General features: G+C 30.6%; 1 pseudogene; it reads left to right on the top strand.

Annotated features, from left to right (window-relative positions):
- Positions 1-13547, top strand: part of LOC113060807 (1-phosphatidylinositol 4,5-bisphosphate phosphodiesterase beta-1-like) — a 61043-nt pseudogene extending 47496 nt beyond the window's left edge.
- The last annotated feature ends 949 nt before the right edge of the window (positions 13548-14496 follow it).

The following is a 14496-nucleotide window of genomic DNA, read 5'->3' as shown; positions in this document are numbered from 1 at the left end:
TTATTTTTATTTCAGGTTTATTCATTTTAATATTCCATAATTACCTTTTATTTCAGTTAATTACCAGTGCAACATTTAAAAAAAAATATTTAATTTTTTTTTACATTTATTATTTATATATAGCTTTAATTTATTTTTATTTCAGTTTTAGTTTTTTAGTAATTTTAGCACTTTCTTATTAAACTTATAAATGTTGTTTTTGATTAAAATATTTATATATAGTTTTATTTCAATTTTTCTAACTTTAGTCATTTTACTTTCTAATTTCTATTTTTTCTTTTTTTTTTAGGTTTCATTTTTTCATCTAATATTTATATTTATTAGTTTTTGAAACAGATGAATTGTTCATGTTAAGGTTATCAGCAGAAGCTGTTTTAACTTTTGTGTAATTTGTTTCAGTATAGCACAAACTAAGGCTTTAAAAAGTTTCTCAACAAAAGATGAGAGCAGCAGCTTGACCTCCAGAAATCGATCTCTCTGTGATGTTTTCCAGGGAACAGCGGGATGTGAAGCCTTTGCCACTGAAGAAATGTCCACGCTGGTCAACTACATCCAGCCGACCAAGTTCCACTCGTTTGAGATTTCCAAGAGTAAGTGTGACTGCATACAGCTGGTGAAGTCTGGGCTGGTGTGAAGATCTCATTAAAGCTAGATTTGTCTGCTCTCAGAAAGCAAACGCAGTTATCAGATGTCATCGTTCGTGGAGACCAAAGCGCTGGAGCATCTCACCAAGACACCGGTGGACTTCGTCGAGCATCCTTCAAAACAGCCCAAATATCTGACCAGACACTGACCAGGACAACAGCATCTATTATTATTACTGAGAAATCAGAAAGTGGTGCATCTGGTCTATTTCTAAGTCTTTATTGATTTATATATATATATATATATAGTTGTGATGATATGATGATGATATAGAATATATATATATATATCTCTTTGATGCCCAGGTTGTTGTTTTTTTTTGGTCCTAGAAAAAATAATATATAAAATGATAAAATGTATCATTTAAATGTAGGTCTTTATTTTGGTTTATTTTGGTTTTGGTGTAAATTTTGATTCCCAAATAGTTTTGTTTTTTTGTCGAAGAAAAATACTATAAATATAATATAATTAATCATTTAAATTTATATGTTCAGTTAAGATGCCCAAATTTGATTTTGATTCCCATTATTTCAGTTAATTATCAGTACAACGTTTATAATTTCTATTTTTCTTTTTGATTTTTATTTATTTAAAATTGAAATATAGCTTTAATTTATTATTATTATAGTTTTAGTTTTAGTAATTTTAGCACTTAATTTTCTGATTAAACTTATAGAATTTATAATTAAAATGTAAATGTTACATTTTGATGCCCAAATTTTATTTAGTTCAAAGAAAAAAACACTGCCCAAATAATAAAATTTTTAATTTAATTATTTCATTTTGATGGTTAAATATTTTTTTTTTCTTATTACTGAAAAAATATATAAAATATATAAAAAGTTTATCCATTTAATTTATGTTCAATTTTGATGCCCAAATTGTTGCAGAAAACACCATAAAATTATATTATTATATTTGAAATGTATATGTTCAATTAGTTGACCATCTTTACAGAAAATATGATTATTCATATTTGATATTTTTATTATTATTTCTAGTTAATTGTGGATTTTTTTTTTACACATTTAATTTAATTACATTTTATTTTTATTTAACTTTTTATTTTATTGTAACAACACTAGGATAATAATTGATTAATTTTATTATTATTAATTTTTTTTTTTTTTTTTTTTTGGAAAAGTATATTAAAATAATTCTAAAATAAAGAAAAAAACTTTCTTTATGAAAAATGTAATCCCCTTACTGTTTTGTCAGGTGATGTTCTGGTGATGATCACACATGCATGTTCTGGTTGTGATGGAGGTGTATGATTTGTTGATGTATCTGTGTAATTGGTTACGACGCTCCCTTAACCGTGTGCATGAAGATACAACAAGTTTCAGCTGAGCAGGATTTATCCCAAAGGAACGCGTGTGGATTCCTCCAACTACATGCCGCAGGTCTTCTGGAACGCCGGCTGTCAGCTCGTGGCACTCAACTTTCAGACCATCGGTGAGAGACCGTGAGCAATGAAGACGCTTCGGGAGAGCCTTATGAAAATATGACTTAACTGTAATATGAAATCTTCAATGTAATCTGATTTAATAGCTGTTGTTTTTTACTCGTCTCTCTCTCAGATCTGTCCATGCAGCTGAACCTCGGCATGTACGAGTACAACGGGAAGAGCGGCTACAGACTCAAACCAGAGTTCATGAGACGACCGGACAAGAACTTCGACCCCTTCACAGAGAGCACCGTGGACGGCATCGTTGCCAACACCTTATCAGTGAAGGTTAGGGGTGTTACAGCTCGATCTCTTCACAAGAAAACACTGTAAAAATGGTTTAATTTAGCTATTATTTAAAGAATATTCTTCCCTTCTTTTTGTTAGTAACAAGCTGTAGTATAATTCTGATCGGTTGTGTATAGTGTCAGATGTATTTATATTTCGTTGTCTCTTCAGATCATATCAGGACAGTTTCTGACTGATAAGAAGGTGGGTGTTTATGTGGAGATTGACATGTTTGGACTCCCCGTTGACACCAGACGAAAAGCTTTCAAGACAAAGACGTCCCAGAGCAACGCCATCAACCCTGTGTGGGACGACGAGCCCATCGTCTTTAAAAAGGTACGGCTGTTTTCAGTGTCCTGTCAGACGCTCAGAGAGCTTGAGATCAATAACGGTGTTGTTTCTGGGTCAGGTGGTGTTGCCCACGCTGGCGTCTCTCAGGATAGCTGTGTATGAAGAGGGCGGGAAGTTCATCGGCCATCGCATCCTCCCCGTCTCTTCCATCCGTCCGGGTCAGAATCAGAAACTCTCAATTCAGTCTGTTTTCAGAAACGATGATGATGTCATCACAGTATTTGCATACTGAAACATGATTGGTCTTTTCTTTCTTTCATTCATGTAGCCTTTAAACAGAAAAGATAGTGTTGCAGTCTTAACAGTCACGGAGTTTAATTTCTACGGAATAAACCAGGGCTGAATTTAATTTAATTTAATTTTATTTTATTTTATTTTATTTTATTTAATTTTATTTTATTTTATTTTATTTTATTTTATTTTATTTTATTTTATTTTATTTTATTTTATTTTATAAAGTTGAATGGGATGAAATTAAATTAAATGCAATGGAATTGAATTGAATTGAATGAGATTGAATCGAATCGAATTGAATTGAATGGAAGTGAGTTAAATTGAATTAAATGGGATTTAATCGAAACCAAATCGAATTTAATCGAATCAAATTGAATTTAATCAAATGTAATCAAATTTAATCGAATCAAATCAAATTGAATTGAATGGAACTGAATTTAATTAAGTTGAATGGAATTGAATGGGATGTAATTGAATTGAATGGAAGTATTTCATTCATGTAGCCTTTAAACAGCAAAGATAGTGTTGCAGTCTTAGCGGTCACTGTGTTTCATTTCTACAGAATAAACCAGGGCTTAATTTAATTTAATTTAATTTAATTTAATTTAATTTAATTTAATTTAATTTAATTTAATTTAATTTAATTTAATTTAATTTAATTTAATTTAATTTAATTTAATTGATTGATTGAATGAAAGTGAGTTTGAATTTAATTGAATGGGATTTAATCGAATCGAATCAAATTGAATTGAATCAAATGGAATCAAATTTAATCTAACTGAATTTAATGGAACTGAATTTTATTAAGTTGAATGGAATTGAATGGGATGGAATTGAATTGAATGGGATTGAATTGAATGGGATTAAATCGAATCGAATCGAATTTAATCGAATTGAATTTAATCGAATTGAATCAAATGAAATGAAATGGAATGGAATTGGATTGAATTGTTAAACATTTTTGACTTTGAAGTTGAACACAGTATTCAAAACCTTCTCCACAACGGCTAAAATATGACAAAGCTGCTTGTTTTCAAACTTTAGTTATTACAAGAATATGGGAGTATCCATATATAAAACTGCGATTCAATAGTTTTCAATAGTTCAAATAGTTTTTGGAGCTAACTGTTTATGGTTAATCATTTTACATTTTGATTTTAATGAGTTATAATTCAGATATAGTTGTACTTTTTATTGTATTGTATTGTAATGACTGATATACAAAATTATTTCAGTTTTTTTTATTGAATGTTTGGTTTTTTTGCATTTAATTTAGTGTTATTTTAGATAGTTTTAATATTTGAATAAAAATAATACATAAATGTTGTTCATTTTATTTTAGATTAGAGTTAGAATATTTTATTTTATTAAATGGTAAATTATTATGCAACATAAAAATAACATTGCATTGTATTTTATTGTATTGCATTGTATTATTATAATACGTTTTGTGACCTGAAATGCAGATTTTTATTTTATTGAAACATAATTTTGTCCTATTCTCACAGGTTATCGTTACATCGGTTTGAGAAATGAAAAGAACCAAGCTCTAACTCTTCCTGCTATATTTGTGTATATCGAGGTGAAGGACTACGTTCCCGATACGTTCGCCGGTAAGAAACTCATTACTATCTGAAACGGCTTCATTTGCTCTTTCTGTGCCACTGTCAAAAAGCACTTAAAGTACCAAAGTATTACTGTGAAATTACCTCAGAGTACCATGTCAATACCATGGTGACTACGAGTGAATCTCAGGCTACTTTGCATTATTTACATGTGACAAATACTTATTTTGGTGTGAATTATGACTTTTGTGAGGAGCGTTTCCATCCGTGTCCCAGCGGCTCTCATTGGTCCTGAATCTATGAGACGTGGGACTCTGGGATGGATTGACGTCTCCAGTACCCAGAATGCACCTGTTGGTGTTGTGCTTTAGTTAAAAGGTGTTAGACCACAGAGGAAAGACAGCACTGACCTCCTCAGCAGCGTTCACGCATTTGTTTGGACTGAGAGATTCCCAACACAATCACGTCTGGACTATAGGGACAAAAAAAAAAAAAAAAAAAAAAAACATTAAAAAAGATATTTGTAATATGTTATTTAAATAATTATTTTGAAAGTTTTTGAATAGTTTTAAAGTTGCAAAACATTTTAGAAAAAATTATAATTGTTAACTAAAATGTTGATGTCACATATAAAATCTAATATAATATTTAAAAATGTCTTTGACAATTATTATGGATGTTTTTAAAGTTGCAAAATATTGTGAGAAAGTTATAATTTCTTACAAAAGAATTTTCATTTTTAGGTAAATTAAATGTCAATGATACATAAAATCAAATATTATATTTTTTTATATTTTGGGCTATTATTTTTGATGTTTTTAAACAGTTGCAAAAGTTGCAAAATATTGTAGAAGAAATTATTATTGTTAACTAAAATGCCGATGTCACATAATTTTTTTTTTAAAAACTATAAAAAAAAACAATTATTTTGGACGTTTTTAAAGTTGCAAAATATTGTGAGAAAGTCAACATTAATTGGTAAGTAAATTAAAATGCAAATTTTATCTAAAATCAAATAGAATATATTTTTGAATTTGTTGTTTCTGTGCTGATCAGATGTCATCGAAGCGCTGTCCAACCCCATCAGATATGTCAACCTGATGGAGCAGAGATCCAAACAGCTGGCCGGCGCTCACTTTAGAGGAAGGAGAAGAAGAGAAAGACACCAGAGAGGTAGAGATAGTAGATCAGATTGCACTGGCACTAATTACTCCATCTGAACTCTAATCACATTCCTCACTACTAATGAATTCATCTGCTTATGAAAGAAGTGACTGTAATGAAGCAGCCTGAGTTTGAACAGCACTGGAGGATTTGATGATGACGTTCCTTGTTCTTCAGGCAGATCCATGTGTTGAAAACCCTTCGGAGGTTAAAAGCGAACCCAAACCCGTCCCGGTTGAGAACGGATTGAGTCACACACCCAGCACCGCTCCCAAACCTGCGTCCCACATCAACACACAGCCACAGTCCACAGGTCAGAGCTTCACAAGACAGGGAGAGAATCAATGAGGAGTTTTATTGTATATGCATGAATGGTATCTGATGAGATCTTATCCCGTTATGATTCAGGCTCGACCAAACCAGCGGCTAAGACTGAGGATCTGATCCATAGCGTCCTCACCGGTCAGTGACCGACTGTTAAACAGAGCCAATGGCTTTTTATTTACTCCAGACTTTGAGTTTTCACTCAGTGATATTGGATTTTGAAATAACTTGCCATGGTTTGTTTATTCTGTTATTTTATATTATATTATAATAATATATCATTTAAATTTATATTATAAATTAAATAAAATGTATATTATTATTATTATTATTAGTAGTAGTAGTAGTAGTAGTAGTATTTAATAATACACATTTAGACAAATACTAATGAATGAACAAACCATGACAACAAAGTTATTTCAAATATAATAATAATAATAATAATAATAATATCCAATTAAAATCATAATAATAAAATACATTTAAATAAAAAAGAAATAATACATTTTCTATAAATATATACAGACAAAAAAGAGGCTAAAACAAACCATGGCAGGTTATTTAACAAATTATTATATTATATTATATTATATTATATTATATTATATTATATTATATTATATTATATTATATTATATTATATTATATTATATTATATTTGCATATATATTATATTATTTTGTTTTATATTACACGGTTATATACAAAGTTAATTGTTAGTTTGTTGTTGTTTTAAAATGAATTATAACAATATAAAATATTTTGATATGAATAAAATAATATATATATTATATATAAATATATTAAAACATAAAATAATACAACAGTATAATTACTTTGTGTTTCTGTACTATGGCAGGTTAATTAAAAATATAAAATATTATATTATATTATATTATATTATTCTTTATACATATATATAAAATTATTGATAAAATATTGTTTATGTTATTATATTAAGTGTGTATGTATATATATATATATATATATATATATATATATATTAAATGAATATATGTTTCTGTAAACGTATACAAAACATCTGACACGTTATTTTAAATCAAATGTAAATATATTAACATACAAAATAATACAGAAATGTAATGAATTTGTGTTTCTGTACACATATACAGGAAAAAAAATCCAGTCAAGTGTCCAATGAAAAATGAAGTCTCTACCTTGAGAGAAGCTACATTTCGCTTATTTTATGTTAGAAAAAAACAAAACAATAAAAGAAAACACAAGCAGCCGCAGGTGACATTTTATTATGTAGCCGTTGAGTTTCAATCATTTTGAATGCGCTATAAATTATTAAGACATTTCTGATGTACAGCTTCAGAAAATCCATCGACATGATCTTCAGAAAAGCTTCATAAAATATGGAGGGCGTGATATTAAAAAAGCATATTTTACAGTCGTTGAAGTCTCTGTTTCTGCTTCAGAGATGGAGGCACAAACCGTGGAGGAGCTGAAACAGCAGAAGGGCTTCGTCCGAGAGCAGAGACGACATTATAAAGAGATGAAGGACCTGGTGAAGAAACACCACAAGAAGACCACCGAGATGATCAAGGAGCACACGGCCAAATACAACGAGATCCAGCACGATTTCCTGCGCAAACGAGCCGTCCTGCTGAAGTCTGCCAAACGAGACGGTAAGAAGAGGTAGGTAGAGTCCGGTCCAGTCACTGTTTCTGAAGTGAGAAACATCGGGAGAATGAACATCTCAGGGACTGGTGTGTCTCGGCAGGTGTTTGTCGTCCAGTCCTGAACACGGACCCTCGTTCTTCGAGCAGGAACTGGTCAATCTGGATCAGGACAGCGGACAGAAACTGTCCGAACTCAAAGAACAGCAGCAGCAGCAGCTGCTCAGTCTGCGTCAGGAGCAGTATTACAGCGAGAAATATCTGAAGAAAGAGCACATCAAACAGGTCAGATCAGAGACGGGACGTGCTGCTAAATACAGTGTGTGTGTGTGTGTGATATTACAAATATACAGAAAATAATCAAACCATGGCAATGATAATTAGTTTTATATCACACGTACAATAAATAATTATAAAAAAAATAGAAAAGTCGTTATAATGAGAAAACGACTTTCGTTATGTCGAGATAATGAGAAAATTAAGTCGTTATAACGAGAAAACGACTTTCGTTATGTCGAGATAACGAGAAAATTAAGTCGTTATAACGAGAAAACGACTTTCGTTATGTCGAGATAACGAGAAAATTAAGTCGTTATAACGAGAAAACAACTTTCGTTATGTCGAGATAACGAGAAAATTAAGTCGTTATAACGAGAAAACAACTTTCGTTATGTCGAGATAACAAGAAAATTAAGTCGTTATAACGAGAAAACAACTTTCGTTATGTCGAGATAACGAGAAAATTATGTCGTTATAATGATAAAATGACTTTCGTTATATCGCAATAACGAGGAAATTAAGTCATTATAACGAGAAAACGACTTTCGTTATGAGATAACGAGAAAATTAAGTGGCTATAACGATAAAACAACTTTCGTTATGTCGAGATAACGAGAAAATTAAGTCGTTATAACGAGAAAACAACTTTCGTTATGTCGAGATAACGAGAAAATTAAGTCGTTATAATGATAAAATGACTTTCGTTATATCGCGATAACGAGGAAATTAAGTCGTTATAACGAGAAAACAACTTTCTTTATGTCGAAATAACGAGAAAATTAAGTGGCTATAATGAGAAAACGACTTTCATTATGTCGAGATAACGAGAAAATTAAGTCCCTATAACGAGAAAATTACTTTCGTTATGTCGAGATAACGAGAAAATGAAGTCGTTATAACAAGAAAAATGAAGTCGTTATAACGAGAAAATTACTTTTGTTATGTCAAGATAACAAGAAAATTTTATCGTTATAACGAGAAAACAAGAAGGTAAAAAAAAATAATGCATGGCCGCTTAGAACTTTCGTAAGAAGCTGTATTTTGCTAATTATATGTTTGAAATCAGATCTAAATAATCTCTGATATCCAGCTTTAGAAACCTTTTAGTGTTTGGTTTCACTGCGAGCTGTTCTCTCTGTGCTGTGTCTGCAGGTGATCGAGAAGCTGACGGTCATCGCTGAGGAGACTCAGAGCAACCAAACCAAGAAAATCAAGGAGCTGTGTGAGAAGTGAGTCCGTCACGAATATCACGGGCTTCTTTAATAATTCATAAGGTCATGTCGAGTCACCCTCGCTGTCCCGTCTGTGTTTACAGAGAAAAGAAAGAGCTGAAGAAGAAGATGGACAAGAAGAGACAAGAGAAGATGAGTGAAGCCAAATCCAAGGAGAAACACCTGACAGAAGAGTAAGTCTTGATCAGCTCATCAAACAGACACTTGTTGTGTGTCTAAACTTAGGTTTTGGTTTTAGACGAGTGAAATAAAACATCTTTAACAGTATTTACAGTACGTTTTTTAGGTTTCATTCAGATGATCTCATAATGGGAATTTGAAGCATATTTGGCCTATAAATAATATTAAAATTCTTTGTTCAACTACGTTTTATAATTATATTAATTGGTAATGCAAATAATATTAATATTAATATATTTAAAAAAATAAAAAATATTACGTTATACATTATTAATATATTACATGTAACAATAAATTAACAAATGAAAATGCATGTAACAATAAATTAACAAAAGAAAATGTATATCATATATTTTAATCAAATTTTAAATACTAATCTAAAACCACACACATTTGCATATATATAATATACTATAATATTATTTTATTGTATTTGAAATGACCTGTCATTTTTTAATTTGTTCTATTATTTTCTGTATATGTGTACAAAAATATTAATTAATTATATATTATTGTTATTTTCTCTATACTTCATATCTATTATAATAAAACATGAACAAATATGTGTATTATCTATTAATATAAATTAATCATCTAAAATAGTCATTGTTCTAATAACTAATAATCTTCTATATATATATATATATATATATATATATATATATATATATATATATATATATATATATAGAGATAGATAGATAATTCAAATAATAATAATAATATATAATTAATATATTATATGTAACAATAATTAACATTATCTAAGAATGTTAATATAGTTTTTTTTTCTCTATAATGTGTGTAATTTTACAAAAACATTAATACAATACACACTATTTATATTATATAATATATTAATTTAAGATAATCAGATTAACGTGAGAGAGAGAGACAGATAGACAGAGAGAGAGAGAGACAGAGAGAGAGAGAGATAGATAGAGCGAGAGAGGGAGATATATATATATATAGAGAGAGAGAGAGAGAGAGAGATGAATCTTTTCAGGTTATTTTTTATGAATGTTCTGGGAGGCAATTAAAGAAAGGGAATGTTCTGGATTTTGACTGACTCTTTATAAAACTGTCCTCCAGATGGCAGTGAAACACTGTTAACGCTGTGTCTGTGTTTCAGGGAGAAGCTGGAGATCAACCGGTCGTATGTGAACGAGGTGGTGCACCACATCAAGAGGGTGAGAGACTTTCTCATCATCAAACATCAGAGCAAATATGACTCTTCACCCTTCACAGCGTCTGTCTTTTCTCTCACTAGCTGGAAGACGCTCAGACTAAGAGACAGGAGAAGCTTGTAGAAACCCACAAGAGCGTCCTGCAGCAGATATTAGATGAGAAACCCAAAGTAAGTTTGACTATAATAACAAACTATCAGCACAGGCCGGATCTCTATCTGTCAGCACAGCTGGAGCACAGCGGGTGATTATGATCACTGTTATTGTTATATGAGCACAACTCATCTGGTAAAGCCAGGCGGGATGCTTTCTAGGAAGTTTGACAGATGAGATTCGGAGGTTGTTGCATCATGACACTGTAGATCAATACATTTTATAAAACCATCATCACTGAGCCAGCATGCTTTGTAACTTTAACCCTTTAAAACCTGACATACTGTACACTCTCAGGAAAAAAAAGGTACAAAAGCTGTCCCTGGGGCGGTATCTTTTTAAAAAGTACACTTTTGTACATTTTAATATGTCTCAATATGTCGTTAATAAGCACTAATATGTACACTTTAGGCACTAATATGTACACTTTAAGATACCAATATGGACTCTTTAGGTAAAGGTGTGCCTTTTGAAAAGGTACCGCCCCAGTGACAGCTTTTGTACCTTTTTTTTTCTGAAAGTCCTGTTAAGACGGAGCTTGAGGGAACGATGGCAGACTGTTCATTCAGGACTGACCCTTAAAATATTAAAGACTTAACACTTTTGAATATTTCATAAGCTGTCAGGAGTATTTAAATATCTCAGCTCCTGCTCTCCTTGAGAACTTTTCTCGGGTCATATAACACATTTGAGTCGATCTTAAATACAGAAACAGAGGAAATGTGTTTTCAGTGTTCAGCAGTACAGCTCTGATTCCCAATCACATGTGAAAACAGTCTCGGATGCTGTTTTCTGATTGGTTTATGAGCTGAATCATGTTGCATGAAGTCAAGACTCCCTTCCTGTAAGCCCTGAGCTTTGTAAATGATGTGCTTTTGTGTTTCTTACTCAGATTCAGTGTTTTATGTGAATAGCAGGAATGATGGTGAAATCTCTACATTAATGTGTTTTGTTGTCATTCGTGAGCACTTTTACAATGATGATGTTTGCAGGTGACTTATTATTGTTATTTTTGTTCTTTCAAATTTGAAGTCCTCTAGTAATGTACATCTAGGATTTTATTTTTATTTTTTGATTTTCCCCTTTCTCCATCTCTATCACTTTTTTCATTGACATTTCCAACTTTTATTACACACACACACACACACACACACACACACATATATATATATATATATATATATATATTAAGTCCTTTAATAATGTTAGTTTTTTCTTTACCAAATTTATATAAAAATATATATGATTAATTTATTTTATATTTATAATAAATGTAAGATTATTATTGAATGACATTTACATTTATTATTATTTGTTTTTTAGGACCATTTTCCTCTCTCTAACTCTTACAATTCTTAGAAATATTGTTATTTGCTTTTAACATATATTTTTACAACTTTTTTTTTCTTTTTTTTTCTTATTATTCTTCTTGAAATACTCTAATAATGTTAGGCCTTTTTTACATCCGGTTTATTTTACATTTATAATTTACATCACATTTTATTATTTATTTAATTAAATTTAAACTAATCTTTTTTTTTTCAGGACTATTTTCAACCCTCTAACTCTTACATTTTTTAACAATATTGTTATTTGATTTTTACATATAGTTTAACAACTTTTATTATTTTTTTTTTTTATTTTTTTATTTTTCTTGAAGTACTCTGATAATGTTAGGCAATTATTTTTCTTTTTTTTCACCTGATTTATTTTACAATTATAATACATTTATTATTTAAGTATTATTTAATTAAATAAATAAAAATAAAAAAATCAGGACCATTTACCATCCTCTCAGTCACTAAAGTTAAACAGTTTTATTTATTTTATGTTTAGTTTATCTTTCACTGAAGTCCTCCAATAATGGTTTTTTTTTTTTTTTTTGCCAAAAACTGAACATTTTTTTCACCCTCTGTGGGACTCTATTTACTTTTGTCAGAGACTTTTCTACATTTTATTATTTGTGCATGTCTTATTGTTAGTTAACCTCCTAATTACCTGACTGTGACTGGACAGATGAAGTTTCACTGATGTGTAAATGTGGCCATTAAAGATTGAAACGAAACATTTTTTGCAGTTAAGTTTCAATAAATGCTCATTTTGGACCAAAAAATGAAGGATTTAGATTTTGAACGTTGCACTAAAGGTAATTTTTGATTCCCTGTAGACTTGACCTGTAATATTGTGACCTGTGTTTGCAGCTCCAGAGCGACCTGGATCAGGAATACCAGGACAAATTCCGGCGGCTTCCTCTGGAGATCCAGGAGTTTGTGCAGGAAAGCACCAAGAGAAAGACTGAGGACGGAGAGCCGGAGGTTCTTCGCTCTTCTTCCTCCACGCTGGAGAAACTCATGACGAAGGGAGCACAGTCTGAAGACGACACAGAGGAGGAGAAGAAAGACTGATGTCAGAAACCTTCAAACACTCTCATGTCCTTCATCAACATATTAGAGATTAGTAAGACTTGTTTCAGATGAAGAGAGTTTGTGCTTCAGAAACACGGCTTCATGTCGCTGGGAGTTATACATTTGTTTTAAGTTGTTGTTTTTTACTTGACTGGATGCACACTAAGATTTAAATCTGAATTATTTCTAGTGTACTGTTGATGTGCTTCTCATAATAATGAGTAAAAACGAGTTTTAATGGAAGAGAACGCACTGCATGGAGAAACTGTAGCCGTCAGTCGTCTTTATCAGATGAATCTCACAAAAATCTTCTGGTCAGTTCAACCCAAACAACAATCTGGGTCATATTTCACTCCAAAAATACGATTGCTTAAAAAAAGCAGACTGCTTTTAAAGCCATTGAGCTTTTTGCATTTTTAAATCGTAAACCCTAAAAAAAAAAAGCTAAATATATTTTTAAGCTAAATAGAAATTCCTTTTTTCTTTTGAAATTATTATTATTTTATTTTTTTTGCACCAATAGTGGACAAAAGATTTTTTTCCAGACCATTTTTCACCCTCTCTCTGAAATTTGTATTTACACATTTATTATTTATTTATGTTTAATTATTATGCACACATTGACCTCTTATAATGTTAGCCGATTATATATATATACACCTCATATTACACCTCAAGAATATATTTTGCTTAAAAAAATAATAAGGTAAGTGCATTAACCATATTTTCCATATTTTCTTTTTATTCAACTAATATATATATATATATATATATATTGGGAATTTAAGTCCTATTTTTTTATGTGCACCAAATCATTATTTTTATTTTTTTTTAAGTCAGGATATTTTTTTACTTTTTTTTCTTAAATTACAGGTAACCATTTTTTATTTATTTTTTTTTATAGACTTTGAGAATTTATGTATGTTTCATTTTTATTTACATGCAATTTTCTAATAATGTTAGCCAATTATACTTATTTTTTTTAAATCTGGTTCACATTTCACGTATAAAATATAATAATAATAATAAAAAAAAAAAAAACATTTTAAGTGTAATTAACTATATTTCACCCTTACTTGTTTTTTAATTTTTTTAAGCAAATTTTCAAATTCAAATTTTTTTTTGGGTTGAATTCTCACCAGGCTTTGTGAGATTCAATCTTCCGGACGTGAGAGTTTCTGAAAGGTTGCTGGTTTATTTGCACTGAAACGGATGATGACTCTCTGATTCATCTTCTTGCTGCTGTTGGTTTGGTTTGATTGCGAGTGCTTGACTTGTGCTGTGGAAACGACAGGTGATTTTCCACCTGTCCTGATGTACTTCAGAAAGAGACTCTGTCCCACACTGACCTGGAGCAGCTTCAGGGATGCATGCTTACAGTCAGCGGGCCGCTTGTACT

The sequence above is a fragment of the Carassius auratus genome, chromosome 42 (assembly GCF_003368295.1).
Source record: "Carassius auratus strain Wakin chromosome 42, ASM336829v1, whole genome shotgun sequence".
Classification (NCBI taxonomy): domain Eukaryota; kingdom Metazoa; phylum Chordata; class Actinopteri; order Cypriniformes; family Cyprinidae; genus Carassius; species Carassius auratus.
This window is presented reverse-complemented; position numbering and strand designations above follow the sequence as displayed.